General features: G+C 40.1%; 1 pseudogene; it reads left to right on the top strand.

The window, feature by feature from the left end:
* The first annotated feature begins 13,125 nt into the window (after positions 1-13,125).
* Positions 13,126-19,421, top strand: LOC122122575 (annotated as a pseudogene).
* Positions 19,422-19,632: the final 211 nt, after the last annotated feature.

Here is a 19,632-nt window from a genome sequence, read left to right as displayed (position 1 = left end):
AAAAAACTATTCAACAAAATTTTGGACAATCGACCTCAACAATTCATCCAAAAATCATACACCACGATCAAACAGGATTCATTTCAGGGATGCAAAGCTGGTTCAATATATGCAAATCAATTAATATTATTCATCTCATCAACAGGAGCAAGAATAAGAACCACATGGTTATCTCAATAGATGTAGAAAAAGCATTCGACAAGATCCATCACCCCCATATGATGAAGATTTTGGAAAAATTAGGAATCCATGGAACATTCCTCAATACAATAAAGGCTGAATATGACAAACTTACAGCCAGCATTATATTTAATGGTGAAAAACTAAAGCCATTTCCTCTTAACTCAGGAACAAGACAAGGACGTCCACTCTCTCCACTTCTCTTGAATCTAGTATTAGAATGCCTAGCTACAGCAATAAGACAAGAGGCAGACATGAAGGGGATCTAAATAGGGAAATGAGAAATAAAATTCTCCCTCTTTGCAGATGACATGATCTTGTATTTAAAGATCCCATAGACTCCACTCCCAATTACTCAAACTGATTCAAAACTTTGGCAAGGTAGCAGGGTATAAAATTAACACCCCAAAATTAATGTCAACAATGAGAAAAGTGTGGCTGAAATAAGGAAAGCAACTCCATATGTAATAGCCCTACAAAAAACAAAATTCCTAGGAATTAACTTAACCAAAGAAGTGAAGGACCTCTATGATGAAAACTTTAAAAACTTGAAAAAGGAAATCAAAACAGAACTGCGAAAATGGCAAAACCTCCCATGCTCCTGGATTGGAAAGATTAACATCGTGAAAATGGCAATACTTCCCAAGGCTATCTACCAATTCAAAGCGATACCTATCAAAATTTCAACCTCATTCTTCAAGGAAATAGAAGACGCAATCTAAAAATTCACATGGAAAAATAAAAGACCCCAAATAGAAAAACGCTCCTCAACGGAAAGAACACTGCTGGAGGAATATCAATACCAAGTTTCAAACTCTACTATAAAGCCATAGTAATCAAAACAGGTTGGTATTGGCATAAGAACAGACCTCAGGACCAATGGAATAGAATTGAAAACCCAGAAATGAACCTACAGACCTATAGCCATCTAATCTTCGATAAGGGAGCTAAAACAATAGAATGGAACAAAGACAGCCTCTTCAGTAAATGGTGCTGGAAAAATTGTTTAACTACATGTAGAAAACTAAAGCTAGATCATTGTCTATCACCCTGCACCGGAATCCACTCCAAATTGATCAAAGACCTCGAAGTCAAAGTAGACACTCTGAAAACATTACAGGATCGAATAGGAGAAACCCTAGGTCTTCTTGGCTCAGGCCGAGATTCTCTTAATAGAGACCCGGAAACACAACAAATCAAAGAAATGTTGGACAAATGGGATTGCATGAAGTTGCAGAGCTTCCGCATGGAAAAGGACATAGCTAGCAAGATCAATAGAAAGCCCACGGGTTGGGTGAAGATCTTCACTAGCCATACAACAGACAAGGGACTCATATCTAAAATATACTTGGAACTCTAAAAATTAAATCCCCCAACAACAAATCCTCAAAGAAACAATTGCCCAATAAATAACTGGGCTAAAGACTTGAAGAGAAACTTCTCTGAACAAGAAAGAAGGATGGCCAATAGACACATGAGGAAATGCTCAACATCCCTAGCCATAAAAGAAATGCAAATCAATACAACATTGTGATACCTCCTCACTCCAGTTAGAATGGTAAAAATCAAGAACTCTAACAACAACAGATGCTGGAGGGTCTGTGGACAGAAGGGAACCTTACTGCATTGTTGGTGGGAATGTAAACTTGTTCAACCACTTTGGAAAGTAGTATGGAGGTTCCTCAAAAGACTTCACATTGAGCTCCCTGATGACCTAGCAATCCCACTTTTGAGTATTTACCCAAATGTTTACAAACAAGACCATACTAAAGCTACCAGCACAACTATGTTTATTGCAGCATTATTTACCATAGTTAAGATATGGCACCCACCCAGATGCCCCTCAGTAGATGAATGGATCAAGAAAATATGGTATATGTACACAATGGAATTCTATGCCTCCATCAGAGAGAATGACATTGCCCCTTTAGTTATGAAATGGAAAGACTTGGAAAAAATTTTATTAAGTGAAGTAAGCCAGGCCCAAAGAAACATAGGTCCCATGGTTTCCCTTATTTGCAATATCTAGTATATGTATGAGTCAACCGGAAAAGTTCAGATAATGTGATGTTAGGAAAATAAACCCTTAGATATATATTTTAATGATTTTTTCTTTCATGTATTTGTTTCTAATGCATTTATAAGATTATTTGTTTGTTGCTTTGTATGTCCTTCCCCCAGAATATAACCCCTGCTTCCACTATATTTGATGTCGGTATAACTTGTGGAGGAGATGGGGAAAAACAAGTCATTTAAGCAAACAGGTGGACCTGTTGCAACCATGAGAAGTACAAGTTGTCATGTAGAAAACGAGCTTTACATCGTTGGTGCAGAGGGGGGGGAGAGGGGGAGGATTGGGTAGGGAGGTGGGGGGAGGGCTGGGAAGAGATGTGAAGGATAAACAAAGGAGGAGGCTGCAATGCTTGATAAGAAGTGTAGGCATTATCCTGCAATGTAATTGTTACCCCTCTGTACAGTATGTTCACCAAAAAAATGAAAAAAATAAAATGAAAAAAAAAGATTAAAAAAAAAGAGTCTCATGGACTTTCCTGCCTGGCCTGGCTTTGATCCTCAGATATCAGCCTCCTTAGTAGCTAGAATTACAGGCATGAGCCACCAATGCCTAGCATACAAAAATGTTTGCTAATATCTAAAAATTATAGTTCAAATATTTTATCATAAGTATGAACTTAACCATGGTTATTTTTTGATAATGAGGTTCCATTTAGTATTGTCACTACATGTGCAACATGGACTGATTAGGCAGAGAAGTCTGTGATATTCTTATGTCCAATTAAGCACAGACAAGTTGAAGTGGAACAGTGGTTCAAGGAGCAGAGTACTAGCCTTGTGCAATAAAAAGCTCAGGGACAGCACCCAGGCCCTGTCTAAGCCACAGAATTAGCACACACAGCAAACTCTCTCCCAATTTTTGTTTCAGCTGAGTTGAATAACTCGTGTTGTAATAGCCAGAATTCATCTTTGCCATTTACATTTTGTCAGATGAACTTTTCTATTGACACTAATAAACTGAGTCATCTAAGGAGACCCACAAACACTCACTTGTTGCCTGCTAATTCATTTAAGTACCACTATTGTGAGTAATCAAATCTCTACAACTTTATACAACTTTGTATTAAAACTTAAAAACACAAACCTTCAGTGTTTCTCAGGCCTTTTGCCTCTGTGCATCTCCATTGTCTCCTTTTATGTCTGCTAATCCTGAGGCTTGAAATCTGAGTCCCTAAACTGTTTGATAAAAGCCTAATGCCCTATAATTTGAGCCACAGCCCCACTTCTGCCAATTTTGGGCTGTTAATTGCAGATAAAAGTCTCATAGGCTGTCCTGATAGGGCTGGTTTTATCTATGATCCTCAGATTTCACTTTTCTGAGTATCAAGGATTACAGGTGCGAACCACCAGTACCAAGCTTATATGTCACTTTGATATACAAAATTTAATCAATTAAATCCCCGAAGTTGTAGGGGTTTTTAATGACAGCAACAAAATTAATGCACATACTATAATTAGAATATGCAACCAAAACTTTTAAGGAGAATAATGATTTGTTCTATTTCTGCATATAAATGAACGTGTTAAGATCTCTATAATAAAAACTTTCAGGATACTGATGATATATTCATAAATCCCAGCTACTCAGGAGACTAAGATCTGAGGATCATATGTATAGCCAGTCTGGGTAGGAAAGTCTGTAATACTCTTAACTCAAATGAACCATCAACAAACCAGAGGTGGAGCCAGGTCTGAAGCAGTAGGGCACAAATCTTGAGCAAAAATGTATGAGGACATTGTCTAGGCCCTGAATTCAAGCCCAGGAAAGGCACAAAAATTAAAGTTAATTAATTAAAACTTGAACCCAGATATTTTGTAGACTTTTTTATTGTGAAAATACTATACAGAGGGGTTACAATTAGATGGGCAAGATAATGAGTACATTTCTTATCAAGCATTGTAGCCTCCCCCTTTGTTTCCCATTCCCATCCTCTCCACACCCCGCCACCTAATCCTCCTCCCCCATCACAGTTGTAAAGTTTTCGACATAACGACTTGTACATCTCATTGTTGCAATGAGTCCAATTGTATCCTTATTTAAATGATTTAAGACACACAAATGCTTGAAATATATGGGCCTACATTGCTGACTGTCTTTCTAATAAAGACTGAAATAATAGTTTATTATTCTACTATTATTCAATTATGCATGTTAACTTAATAATGGATATCTGCTGCCTGCTGGCTGTGTGTGGACAGGATGTTAGCTATGTTTGGCAATATGGACATAGTTTTGCCAGCTTTGGATGTCACATTTTGTGAAGGGACAGATAACAAATTAAAGTGTGATAAACATGTTTTTCCGTCACTCACATCTCTTCAAAAATCAGCCTTTATCATCCTTAGAATATTTTTTTAAAATTTCTACTAAAGCATTCCTCTACACATTTCCTGCAAATCCAATCTACATTTAATCTACATTTCCCCAAAATCACTTGAAGAGGCTCACCCTTACCCTTCTTCTCTAATTAGCTTATCTGGGGCAATGGAAAAGGACAGCCAACAATTTGGGTTTGCATTAGCCAAAAATCTCAGCTACTTAGGAAGCAAGGCAAACTCAGAAAAAATATTATCAAGATCCTATCTCAGGATCAAACCCACCTGTAAATCCAACAATTCAGAAAGATAGATAATACGATAATGGTTTGAGGCTTGCCTTGGGGTTGTAAACATGGAACCTTATAGGAAAAATAACTAAAGTTTAAAAGGTATGGCTCAAATTGCTAGAGTGACTAACTACAAGGTGTAAAACCCTTCATTCAAACCTCAGAACTACCAAAAAATAATAAAAGACAAAAAACCGGACAGTTCTGACAATTCTTCAGTGCTGATGATGTAGGTTTGAGCCATACTCTGAGAATCACTGTTCTAATTAAAAGCAATTAACTTCCAAAAATGACAGATTTACCTATTTTTATCGTTGTGGTAAACACAGTCAAGGGCAGCTTTGTCCTTTGATGAATCTGGGAAGATTCCAGAGAGTCTGCCACATAGTGGTGGAAGCATGTGTTAAGAAAAAACTACTCAGCTCATGGACCAAATAGGAAGCAAACAGAGCATGAGGATAAATGAGAGGAACAGACCAGGAAAGGGTATCACTTTTAAAACCCCAGGTCTTTCAACTAGGTCTTTTAACCTTCAAAGATTCCATCGCTTTAAAAGTCTACCAAATTAGGAACTTAACAATGGGTTGACTTACTGATGAGGACAGAGCACTCAAATGCAATTACTTCACTAAAGCTGCATCTCTGAACATTAATCGCTACAATGGATGACTATCCTTTTTGGAGACATTCCAGGTCCGAACCATAATGAATATGATTTTAATGAGTAGCATTAAAAATTGGAAAAATTATGTAAGTATATCCTAATTTCTATTTAAACAATATTAACTAATACACCTTAGAATCCTAACGACCGCCTCTCTAGTCCTATCCTCACCAAGTTTTTAATCTCCTGTTACATGGGGAAAAAATTTCAAGCCCCAACTTTTTCCATGTATGTCTATCAAACGATGAGATTTGTCCCACCATCAGAGATCTGGTTACTGATATCACTGAATGCCAAAGGAAATCAGTCAGAAGACCACAGAGACTGCCATTGAAAAGAAGAGGGGGGACCATGAATGCACAAAAAATAGAAATTTAAGGCTTAAAAATAGTTTAGAGGTCATGCACTCATTCTCACACCTGTAACCATAGGTACTAAGTCTGAGATCTAAAGATAAGAGATTGAAAGCCAGTCTTAGGAAGAAAGTTTATGAGACTCTTATTTCCAAGTAAGCACGGAAAAGGTGAATAAGCTACATCACAGTAAAAGGTCCTGAGTTCAAGACCACATAACAGCAAACACAAAATAAAGTGATTTAATTGGAGGACAGAGGGCTGTGCATATGTGGGACTTGCCAGGGGAAGAGAGGATCTTTTCAGCGAGCCTGTCCTTTGCTCAGGGTTGGGAGAGATCTCCCGGGAAGTAGTTCCTAGCATACCTACAAGTTAGTCTCTGGCTTACCTGTGTGTGTGTGTGTGTGTGTGTGTGTGTGTGTGTGTGTGTCCCACTATTAGGTCTTGAAAAATGGATCTCTCATTCTTACTGGGGTTCTTTGTTTTATTTTGTTTTGGCTTGTGGCTGGTGCTATGCCATATAGTTATGCCTCTAGTATCATTATTTTTGCTAGTTAATTGGAGATAACAGTCTTGAAAACTTGTCAGCCTAGGCTGACTTTGAACGTTGGTCCTCAGATGTCAGCTTCCTGAGTAGCTAGAATTGTATCCATGAGACAATAGTGCCTCGCATAAAATATATGTTTAATTATGTGCTCATTTTCTTCTGAGGCTGAGTAATATAAAAATGAATATGACATCATCTTTTCCTTCACTAACCTAAGAAACTATTCTTGTTTGACAGTGCTTTCGTAAACGTGACTTTTCACTCCCAGTCTGCTATGCAGAAATTTTCCTTTTATTTATACATTTTTATTTATTTATTTTTATTGTCAAGATGATGTACAGACAGTTTACCCAAGTTGTACAGATCATTTCCAACATATTGTTTTGTTTATATTGTTGTTGTATTGGTTCCCCCCTTGACCTTTGTCTCTTCATTGTGTTACCAAACGTTTCTTTTAAAAATGCTATTTAGAGAAAAAGGTCACTAAGCATGGAATTTTCATGTGATTGTTCATTACTCATTCTTGTTGGCAGCGAGGGCTGATGGTGAGGGTGCCTGGGTACACAGGATCAGAGAAGCTTCAGAAATTCCTGCCTGGATTTGACCAGAGCTAGCACCACCGGTAGCCACTGTCAAAAGGCAGAAGCCACATTCTCAAGCAGAACTCATGAGGGAAGGAGATCATTAAAAACACTGCCATAGCTGGGTGCCAGTGGCTCATGGCTGCAATCTTAGCTACACAAGAGGCTGAATCTGAGGATCACGGTTCAAAACCAGCCTAGGCAGAAAAGTCCATGAGACTTTTTTGTTGTTGTTGTTCCGTCGTGGGGCTTGAACTCTGGGCCTGGGCGCTATCCCTCAGCTCTTCAGCTCAAGGTGAGCACTCTACCGCTTAAGCCACAGCACCACTTTTGGTTTTCTAGTGGTTTATTGGAGATAAGAGTCTCACGGACTTTCCTGCCTGGGCTGGCTTTGAACCACGTTCTACAGATCTCAGCATCCTGAGTAGCTAGGATTACAGGCATGAGCCACCGGTGCCCGGTCCGTGAGACTCTTTTTTTTTTTTTTAATTTAATTTAATTTTATTTTATTTGTGAACATACTATACAGAGGGGTTACAATTACATGGGCAGGATAATGCATACATTTCTTACCAAGCATTGCAGCCTCATCCTTTGTTTACCCTTCACATCCCTTCCCAGCCTTCCCCCTCCCCCCCACTCAATCCTTCCCCCCCCCCCCCCCCCCCCCCCCCGCCGACATTGTAAAGCTCGTTTTTGACATGACAACTTGTATTTCTCATTGTTGCAACAGGTCCACCTGAATCCTTAAATGACTTGTTTTTCCCAATCTCCTCCACAAGATATACTGACATCAAATATAGTGAAATCGGGGTTATACTGTGGAGGAGGGACATACAAAGCAACAAAAAATAATCTTATAAATGCGTTAGAAACACATGCATGAAAGAAAAAAAAACATTAAAATACACATCTAAGGGTTCATTTTCCTAACATCACATTACCTGACCTTTTCTGCTTGACTCATACATATACTAGATATTGCAAATAAGGGAAACCATGGGATTACAGGCATGAGCCACCGGTGCCCGATCCGTGAGACTCTTATCTCCAATAAACCACCAGAAAACCAGAAGTGGCGCTATGACTCAAGTGGTAGAGCATTTGCCTTGAGCTGAAGACCTGAGGGACAGTGCCTAGGGTCAGACTTCAAGCCCCATGACCAACAAAAGGGTTTTTGTTAGTTAACTGGAGACAAAAGTGTCAAAGAGTTTTTGGCTATGGCTGGCTTCAAACCACAAACCTCAGATCTTGTCCTCCTGAGTAGCTCAGATTTCAGACGAGCCACCCTTGCCAATATCTTTTTATTTTATTTTATTTTATTTTTTTACTTTTTTTTTATTATGAGAATTCCATACAGAGGAGTTACAATTACGTGGGCAAGATAACGAGTACATTTCTTATCAAGCATTGTTGACTCCTCGTTGTTTCCCCTTCCCATCCCTTCCCATACTACTCCCCTCTCCCCAACCGATCCTCCCCCAAGTTGTTAAGTTCGTTTTTCGACATAACAACTTGTACATCTTATTGGTGCAATGGGTCCACCTGTATCCCTAGTTAAACGATTTGTTTTTTCCCTTCTCCTCCACAAATTATCCCAACATCAAAAACAGTGAAAGTATGGGTTATACTGTGGGGGAGGGACATACAAAGCAACATAGAAATAATCTTATAAATATGATAGAAACAATTGCATGAAAGGAAAAAAAAAACAAAACAAAACCTCTGAATACGTACCTTTGGGTTCATTCCCCTAACATCAACTTATCTCACCTTTTCTGGTTGACTCAGACATATACTAGTTATTGCAAATAAGGGAAACCATGGGACCTATGATTCTTTGGGCCTGGCTTACTTCACTTAATATAATTTTTTCCAAGTCTTTCCAATTCCTAACAAATGGGGCAATGCCATTCTTTCTGATGGAGACATAGTATTCTATTGCGTATATATACCACATTTTCTTGAACCATTCATCTACCAAGGGGCATCTGGGTTGGTTCCATATCTTAGCAATGGTAAATAATGCTGCAGTAAACATAGTTGTGCTGGGAGCTTTAGTGTGTTGTTGATTGTGAACATTTGGGTAAATGCCCAAAAGTGGGATTGCCGGGTCATAGGGGAGCTCTATGTGGAGTATTTTGAGCAACCTCCATACTGCTTTCCAAAGTGGTTGAACAAGTTTACACTCCCACCAACAATGCAGTAAGGTTCCCTTCTGTCCACATCCCCTCCAGCATCTGTTGTAATTGGACTTCTTGATTATAGACATTCTAACTGGTGTGAGGTGGTATATCAATATTGTTTTGATTTGCATTACTTTTATGGCTAGAGGGGTCGAGCATGTGTCTATTGGCCATTCTTCTTTCCTATTCAGAGAAGTTTCTCTTTACTTCTTTAGCCCACTTATTTATTGGGCAGTTGTTTCTTTGAAGATTTGTTGTTGGGAGATTTAATTTTTTGAGTTCCAGGTATATTTTAGATATAAGACCCTTGTCTGTTGTAAGGATAGTGAACATCTTCTCCCAATCCGTGGGCTTTCTATTAATCTTGTGAGTTATGTCCTTTGCCATACAGAAGCTATGCACTTTCATGTAATCCCATTTGTCCAACTTTTCTTTGATTTCTTGTGTTTCTGGGTCTCTATTAAGAAAATTTTGGCCTGTGCCAAGGAGAAGTAGGGTTTCTCCTACTCCATCCTGTAAAGTTTTCACAGTGTCTGCTTTGACTCTGAGATCTTTGATCCATTTGGAGTTGATTCTGGTGCAAGGTGATATATAAGGTTATAGCTTTAGTTTCCTACAGGTAGTTAATCAATTTTGCCAACACCATTTACTGAAGAGGCTGTCTTTCTTCCATTCTATTTTTTTTAGCTCCTTTATCAAAGATTAAATGGCTATAGGTCTGTAGGTTCATTTCTGGGTTTTCAATTCTATTCCATTGGTCCTGAGGTCTGTTCTTGTGCCAATACCAAGCTGTTTTGATTACTGTGGCTTTATAGTAGAGTTTGAAAATTGGTATTGCTATTCCTCCAGCAGTGTTCTTTCTGTTAAGGATCGTTTTTGCTATTTGGGGTCTTTTATTGTTCCATATGAATTTTTAGATTGTGTCTTCTATTTCCTTGAAGAATGAGTTTGGAATTTTGATAGGTATCGCATTGAATTTGTAGATAGCCTTGGGAAGTATTGCCATTTTCACGATGTTGATCTTTCCAATCCAGGAGTTATTTGTCACTTTCTAAGTTCTGTTTTGATTTCCATTTTCAGGTTTTTAAAGTTTTCATCATAGAGGTCCTTCACTTCTTTGGTTAAGTAAATTCCTAGGTATTTTATTTTTTGTGGGGCTATTCTAAATGGAGTTTTTTTTCTTGATTTTAGCCACACTTTTCTCATTGTTGGCATATAGAAAAGCCATTGATTTTGGGGGGTTAATTTTATACCCTGCTACTTTGCCAAAGTTTTGAATCACAATGAGTAATTTGGGAGTGGAGTCCATGGGATTCTTAAAATACAAGATCACCTCATCTGCAAAGAGGCAGAGTTTTACTTCATTTTTCCCTATTTGGATCCACTTTATGTTTGCGTCTTGTCTTATTGCTGTAACTAAGCATTCTAATACTAGATTGAAGAGTAGAGGAGAGAGTGAGTATCCTTGTCTCTTTCCTGAGTTTAGAGTAAATGGCTTCAGTTTTTCACAATTGAGTATAATACTGGCTGTAGGTTTGTCTTATACAGCCTTTATTGTATTGAGGAATGTTCCATGGATTCCTAATTTTTCCAGAACCTTCATCATAAAGGGGTGGTGGATCTTGTCAAATGTTTTTTCTGCATCTGTTGAGATAAACATGTGGTTCTTATCCTTACCTTTGTTGATGTGATGAATTATGTTTATTGATTTGTGTATATTGAACCAGCACTGCATCCCTGAAATGAATCCTGTTTGATTGTGCTGTATGATGTTTTTGGATGAATTGTTGAAGCTGATTTTCCAAAATTTTGTTGAGAAGTTTGGCATCAATGTTCATCAAAGATATGGGTCTATAGTTCTTTGTTTGATTAGTTCCTGCCTGGATTTGGAATGAGGGTTATTATAGCTTCATAGAATGAATTCGGTAGTGAACCTTCTCTTTAATTTCATTGAAGTGTTGAATGAGTATTAGTGTGAGTTCTGCTTTGAAGGCCTTGTAGAATTCCACCGTAAAACAGCAGAAGGGAGTTCTCTGATTACTGTTACTATTTCAATTCTTGATATGGGCCTGTTAAGATGGTTTAACTCATCTTGGTTTAGTCTCTGCATGTCGATATTTGCTAGGAAAAGGTCCATTTTTGGCAAGTTCTCAAACTTATAAGCATAAAGTTTTGAGAAATATTCCCTTACAATATTCTGAATCTTGGTTGTTTCGGTGGTGATGTTACCATTCTCATCTCTGAGTTTATTTATTTAGGTGTGTTCTCTTCTTTTTCTGATAAGATTTGCTAAGGGTCTGTCAATTTTGTTAATGTTTTTGAAGAACCAACTCTTTGTTTTGTTGATTCTTTCTATGATTTTTTTGGATTCTAATTCATTTATTTCTGATTTAACTTTCTTTATTTCTTTCCGTCTACTGGATTGGGTTTATCTTGCTGCTCTTTTTCAAGGAGGCTCAGCTGTCTCATTAAATTGTTGGTTTCAGCTCTCTCCAATTTGTTGATGTAGGAATTCAGAGCTATAAACTTGCCTCTGAGTACTGTCTTTGCTGTGTCCCAGAGAAGCTGGTAGTTTGTGTGCTCATTTTTGTTGAATATCATGAACAATTGAATTTTGTTTCTAATCCCTTCCATGACCCACTGGTGGTTCAACAGTGTGTTGTTCAGCCTCCATATGTTACAGGACTTTCTTTGGTGGATTTTGGTGCTGAGTTCTAATTTTATTCCCTTGTGGTCTCAGAGAATGCAAGGTATAATTTCAATGTTTCTGAATTTGGACAAATTTGCTTTGTGATCTAAAATGTTGTCTATTTTGGAAAATGTTCCATGTGCTGCTGAGAAAAACGTGTATTCTGATGCTGCTAGGTGAAATATTCGGTAGATGTCTGTTAAATCTAGTTGATCTATGCAGTTGTTGAGGTCTGCGGTTTCTATGTTGAGTTTTTGCTGAGTTGATCTATCTAGTGGCGATAGTGGAGTGTTACAGTCCCCAACAATTAATGTCTTTAGATCTATATGAGATTTGAGAGAAAGGAGTGTTTCTCGGATAAATTTGGGTGTTCCATTGTTTGGTGAATAACTATTTACAATTGTACTATCCTCCTGAAGGAGAGATCCCTTCATTAGTATGTAGTGACCTTCTTTATCTCTTCTAACTAATTTTAATTTGAAGTCTATTTTATCTGATATTAGTATCGCAACTCCTTTGCTTTGTAGATTTTGTTCCAGCCTTTCAAAGTCAAAATGTGTTTGTTTTTATGGTCCTTGCCCAATTTCTATACAAGCTGCCCAACACCTTGCTACCTTGTTATCATCTCCACTGGGTGAGAAGCACATGTGAAGGCTACTCTGATCTAATTCACTTAGCAAAGAAAGGCATATGCAACGTGAGTAATTTTCTACATTCTGGAGTTGGAAAGTTAAGGTATAAATGATTCTTGATTTCTAGATCCGTTGCTGTTGGTGAGAAGACAAACATACTCATGAAATATTTTTATTTATTATTAGTATGATCAATGAATTAATTCAGATCAGGCATGAAGAAGCACCAAGCTCTTCTCCATGAGTGGTACAGGGCTGACGCTGGATGTGATGGAAAAAGATGGGGTCAGCTGAAACAAAGAGGCTACCCCTCTTGATCTTTGCACTGTTTAGCCAGTATGTCTGAAAGAAGACCCCTGTCTCTGCCAGATGCTTGTGGCTCATGCTTATAATCCACGTTATTCATGAGGCAAACATCTGAGGAATGAGGTCCAAAGCCAGCCTGTGTAGGGAAGTTCATGAGACTCATCACTAATTAGGAGCCCAAATATCTGGAAGTGAAACTGTGGCCAAATTCTGCTCTTGACTAAAAATCAAACAAACAAGAAAAAATAAACAAACAGAAAAACTGACTGAGCCAGTCACTGAGATCAAGCGCAAGACCAGCACAAAAGATGGAGGAGGAAGAGAAGGCCTCTTCCATACTAGAATCCGCACTCCGCACCCCCATAGAGAGTTCTCAGAGGGCTGGAGCTGACTCCTCTATGTAAGTGTCAAAGAGCAGAAATGGAGAAAATGAGCATTTCTGGTGAAAGGAGCACTGGTGCAACAGCAAGCTGGGGCAAAAGGGAAAGGCTCCAGCTTGGCATTGCCAATTGCACAGCAGTTATCCCAGGCGTTTTTATGGCTGAGGCCTCTGGACATCTCCAAGGCAGAATATCTCTATTTTAGATTATAAAAAATACTGTGATACTTCATGAGCTGAAACCTTTAAAATGGAGATATTTGATAACTATTTTCCTATACACAAAGATGATATCTACTGCTCATTTAAAAACAAATCCAAGGAAAGAAATATAATTGCAATGGGAGAGTGCTTGCCTTACATGCATGATGTCCTGGGTTCCATCTAAAGCACTGGAAAAAAAAAATGAGAAAACATGGAAAAACCGCCCAGAGTTATCAGAGCATAAAAAGAGCATGTCTGTGCAATGGAGGCAAAGTCTCTCTGCCAGAGAAGTTGTCTTTTACTTTGGCGTTGAGCCGTCCTGTGTGCAGGCTCCTTGACATCATATCATGGCCCATCGCCCCTGGAACAATAAACACTGTGATGAGGTGACTCTACCCCAGAGGTAGGTACCAAAATTATAACCTACTCAGAAGGACTAAAGAATGCATAAAGATCTTGGGTTGGCTTTGTGGAGCTTCGGACTAGGCCTGGGGAGTGATATGACCTGCAGACTGTCCAATGGTCTTGAGAGACCTATAGTTCATTCCTAAAGACACTTCATTAATACTTACATAACCCACATCAACTAGTGCCTTCCCTCCCATGGGCCTGTCTTGTCTAGCAAGGGTTCTGATGGTCTTTTCCTTCAATAAAGTTATGCTGTCTTACCTCTTCCTTTTTGTCTGTAGACTCTTTCCTCAAACAAAGGAGACAAAGGACCTGATCCAGGTGTTACATTTTATTTTTCTTGTCAGTCGAAAGGCTTGAACTCAGGACCTAGACACTGTCCCTCGTGGCTAGTGCTTTTCCACTTTGAGCCACAGGACCACTTCTGGTTTTCTGGTGGTTAATTGGAGATAAGTCTCAAACTTTTCTACCTGGGCTGGATTGAAACTCTGAAGTTCAGACCTCAGCGTCCTAAATAGCTAGGATTACAGGTGTTTGAGCCACCAGTGCTGGACAAATGGTTGTGTGTGTGTGTGTGTGTGTGTGTGTGTGTGTGTGTGTGTGTGTGTGTTGGTCCTAAGGCTTAAATTAATGCCTAAACGTTGACTTGGATTTTTTTTTTTTTTTTGCTGAAGATTAGTGCTCTACCACTTCAGTCATAGCTCTACTTCGGGATTTTTGGTGGTTAATTAGGGATAAGAATGTCACTGAATTTTCTTGCCTGGACTGGCCTTGAACTTAGATCCTCAGATCTTAGTCTGCTGAGTATCAAGAAATACCAGCTAGAGCCACCACCACCACAGCTGAGTATTGTATTTTCTTCCATTCTCTGCTAATTCATGATAAAGAGGCTCTTTCCTAAATTCCCATAGATTTTAGAGTGCTGTGTGGAACACCAGCTATGCACAAGTAATGAAAGCTGAAAATCTCAATGGGAAAATGGTGCCCTTCTATGGATATTCTGCATCATTCACTATAGTACTGAGCAGTCCCATATGCAGACACTATACATCCCATCACCATGGCACTGAGCAGTCTTGTGAACAGAGCCATAGACATTGGATCAATATGGCCCTGAGCAGTCCTGTGTGTAGACCCAAAAGATATCAAATAACCATGACCTTGATAGTTAAGCATGTGACCCCTACATTAGGATAAAAACCCAACAGTGAAGACTTTCATAGGGGAGGCTGGACATGAGGGATGTGTTTATTAGAGGAAAGTGGCTGCTAACAGATCTGAAGTGGGTGGGTGACATGGTGGAATAGGGTCTTGGAAAGCCTCTACAGGGAGGTATGTGTCCATGGTGTCTTCAAGGAGCAGATGTGTCAGTGTTAGGGAAGAAATGACTAAAAGAAGGATTCAGCTTGTTTCCCCTGTGGTCTATGGAATTCATTTACTAGGAACAATCAGGATATAATCTGTGTATGAGAAACAAAGGTTTCACCTATCATCTACTCAATGCATGGGGATGAGACTCTGGTCCAGGGAAACCTTGTGCTGAGTGGATGACATCACTAAGTCACACATCTGTGAGTACCCATCATGTTTGCAGACTCAACACCTAGGTATACCATGTGTGATTGAAACAAACGCATTCCCGGTGTGTCCCTTGGGCACTGATGATACTCTAGCACAGGTTTGGTGGCAACACAAAAAGGGCTCAAGATAAAAGCATTCAGGATCCACCAGCTTTGGTGCCCAGGAAGTTGAAAAAAAGGTCTGTTTTGAAGCAGGCCATCATGTTGATACTGAAAACCTAATAACTGAATCACATCTTTTGTCTCTATGATCTCAAAGAATGAGTTCATGGATATAGAGGGAAGAATAAAACAGCAATGATATATTGAAGAAGAGAATATCAAATGTCTTGCTAGACAGGAGGGGTCCTAAGGGAAGGTACTTACTGGGATGCTTTGTACAGGGTTTTATTGTCTGTAGGAGAGAGCTATGTGACTCTCAAGGTCATAAGTCAGTCTGTGGCCATATCCATCCCAGACCCAATCAGAGATGTCACACAGCCTGTATGAGATATCTGCATCCTTTAGCCCTTTTAATGGATGTCTGGTCCAGCAGACACCTGTGAGGCTCAATCAGGTCACTGTTCACTTGGAAGTCTACTAGTGGCTCAATTGATAGAGCTTCTCTTTGAGCTTTGTGTTGTGTGGTGTGTGTGTGTGTGTGTGTGTGTGTGTGTGTGTGGTTAATTGGAAATAGGTGTTCCAAGAACTTTCCTTCCCTTCTGGGCTAACACTGAACCATGATCCTCAGATCTCAGCCTCATGATTAGCTAGGATTACAGATGTGATCCATAAACAAAGGGCTGAAAAAGTAGTCTTTTAATAAATTCATTTAAAGGAAGTATGAAAACAGCACCATTACTTAAAATTCAATCACCCCTCAGTATCCTCATGGAATGGGCTCGAGGACCCCCACCAATAACAACATCTTCACACACTCAAGTTCTTTATATAAAATAGTATTTGTATAGAACCTACAAATAATCTGCCACACACATTCAAGTGTCTCTACATGACATCATACTTATTAACAGGTACATGCTATGTAGCCAGTGGTTTTACTATAGAGTACAGTACAAGTATATGAGAAGAAAATAGTGTATAATTATTTCCCTTGACAAGCCACATTTGGTGGAATGTACAGTGTTGGCATGTGCAGAGACAATAGCAGGTGAATTAAAGGTGAACCTGAAGATGAAAATTGGCAGGAATGGAGACGAGAAACATGCGAGGAGGTGGAGAAGGAATGGGTTAAGGCCTGAGACATTTGGAACTTGCGGACTGGAGAAGAGGAGCCAGTGGCCCAATTAACAGTACTGGGGAAGGAAAAGGGATGAAGAGGAAGGATTAATTCACATATATTTGTTCTTATCCTGTCAAGATTTATTTAGCTTCCTTCAGAATTGAAGTTCTAAGAGAATTATCAGAATTTTCAAGTCCATTCCTTACTAAGTCAGAAATGGATTTCATCTCAAAACAAGATGGTAATCACAAAAATATTCAACATCTCCATGGAAGTTTTAAAGGGTAATATCAATCAATGACTTGAATTACCTTGACAAGGAAGACACCTGTAAGGGTTTATGGGTGAGTAACTTTAAAAACTCCAACAATGACAACTGGCTCTTAACAGCCCAACACTCATCATGAAGCAAGGAGCTCTTCCTTCAATGTTGTCTTTTCCATTTTTTGTGAAGCAAGATTACCATATTGTTCCTCTGTAATTTAAGAGACAGTGTCGAGAAAGAGAATGTATAAGTTTGAATCACCTCTTGATGACAAGAAAGCTGAAGCAATTTGATTGTCTCATGACTGTCTCATTGACCAAGGGGCAAAAAGGGTAGTCACAGTTGAGTGGCATTTTCCATCCACACTCCAAATGCATTTCTACTTTCTTCTGCCTGTTCTGAATCCACATAAGCTAGCTTATATTGACAGCATCAGTAAAGACTGACTAGCCCTGGAGGATTGGCAGGGATGGGATGGTGTGCAAAAGGCGGAAGTGACCAGAAGGCCTGAAAAGAAGGGAGGGCTGAAGTGAGAGAACCACTACTAATCCCTCTTCAAAAAATCCCTCAATGGCTGAACCAATCTTTTCTGTTTCTATGTCTCAAATGCTGTAATTTCTGTAATGAATGCTGAGAGTCATTAAAATCATAAGCTCTGCCCCTAAGTTTCTTGTCAATTATAGGCCTACGTCAACTCTTGTCCCCACAGGCAAAAAATATGTTCCTCGGGCCACCATGGTGGACCTAGAGCCTGGAACCTTAGACTCAGTGAGATCAGGACCATTTGGCCAGAGCTTCAGGCCAGACAACTTCATATTTGGTATGTCATCCTGGTCTATGGGTCCTAACATCCAGGCACTCCAGTGCTGGGCTGAGCCTTTATACACCTAGATATTGTCCTCAGCTAACCCACCTATTCCAGTCCACTGGAGTCATGCCCCTGGCCACTCAGACAGCTCAGATCAGTGCCACTCTTCAAGCACTCTATGACAAAGTAGCTTCTAAAGGGAAAGATCAGCAATCAGGGAAAGCCTCCAACAAGGTTTCAGCGCTGCTGGTCATTTCAAAGTCCCGGCAATAACAGAGAACTACTTCAGGACACCAGAAATCAAAGCACAGCTATGTGTGAGCAAGGTGCAGACAAGTGCTTGCAGCTTAGCTTTCCTATGATCACACTGTGCTCCTGTCCCTCCTGTGAAAATAACTACATTTCCAGTATTGAGGCAGGCTCTGTTCTTCATTTCTACAAGTAGTTGATTTGGGTTAAAATGTATCTTCCTCCACATTGTCTTTATTTCTTTAGAACCTGGGTGATTTGTAGGGTCCCAGATACATTGAAAACATTTCCTTTATTTCACCAAAGTTATCTAAAGTAAAAGCAAAGGTTGGCTCAGAAGAGTCCTATTGTCTTCACAATACAAATGTCACAGTAAATATTCTTGGAGTGTGTGTCTCATCATGTCTGATAGGCCAGAGCGGGGCAGCCAATAACTGGGCCAAGGGCTACTACACAGAGGAAGCCGAGATGGTGGAGCCGGGTACTGGATGTGGTGAGGCGGAAATCAGAAAGGTGTGACTGTCTACAGGGTTTCTAGCTGGCCCACTCCTTGGGAGGTGGCACCAGGTCAAGTATGGGCACTCTGATTCTCAACAATATTCAAGAAGGGTACCCAAACCGCATCATGAACACCTTCAGTGTCATGCCCTCCCTGAAGGTGTCAAACACAGTGCTGGAGCCCTACAACATGATCTTCTCTGTCCACCAGCTGGTGGAAAATGCAGATGAAACTTTCTGCATCGACAACGAGGTCCTGTACAACATCTGCTTCTGTAACTTGAAGCTGCCCATGCCCAACTATGGCGACCTGAACCACCTGGTGTCAGCCACCAACAGCGGGGTTACCACCTGCCTGTGCTTCCCTGGCCAGCTGAATGCAGACCTGCACAAGCTGGCCTTGAATCTGATGCTCTTTCCCGCCTGCACTTCTTCATGCCTGGCTTTGTGCCCCTGACCAGCCGTGCCAGCCAGCAGTACCATGCTCTCTCAGTGCCCGAGGTTCACCCAGCAGATATTTGACGCTAAGAACTTGATGGTCACCTGTGATCTCCGCCATGGCTGCTACCTGACAGCAGCTGCCATCTTCCGAGGCTGCATGTCCATGAAGAGGTGGATGAGCAGATGCTCAACGTGCAGAACAAGAACAGCAGCTATGTTGGAGACTGGATCCCCAACAATGTGAAGACGGCTGTGTATGACATCGCCCCTTCCCTCCCCCCCTCCACATGGACTCACGATGTCGGCCACCTTCATCGGCAACAACATGGCCATCTAGGATCCCTTCAAGTGCATCTCAGAGCAGTTCAGTGCCATGTTCCAGTGCAATGCATTCTTGCACTGGTACATAGGTAAGGGCATAGATGAAATGGAGTTCACTGAAGCTGAGAGCAATATCAATGACCTGGTGTCCGAGTACCAGCAGTTCCAAGATGCTACTGCTGATGAACAGGGGGAATTTGAAGAAGACTTGGTGGAGGAACTAGTTTAAGACTTCCCATTGCTAGCAGTGCAACAGGAGTGTCAGAGCCTGCCTACTTCTCAAATTAATGGTGCTTTCCTGAGCTCCTGTTGTCCTGCAGTGGGATTCTTGCTGTGTATCATTATGCACAGCCTTTCCTGTCAGGAACTCACGGGTGGTGAATGTAAAAATACAGATTACTTTTAAATATGATTGTATGAAAGCCTTATTTATATAAATA

This window comes from Dipodomys spectabilis, unplaced genomic scaffold (genome assembly GCF_019054845.1).
Source record: "Dipodomys spectabilis isolate Male_0828 unplaced genomic scaffold, ASM1905484v1 ptg000211l, whole genome shotgun sequence".
In the NCBI taxonomy this organism is placed as follows: Eukaryota; Metazoa; Chordata; class Mammalia; order Rodentia; family Heteromyidae; genus Dipodomys; species Dipodomys spectabilis.
This window is presented reverse-complemented; position numbering and strand designations above follow the sequence as displayed.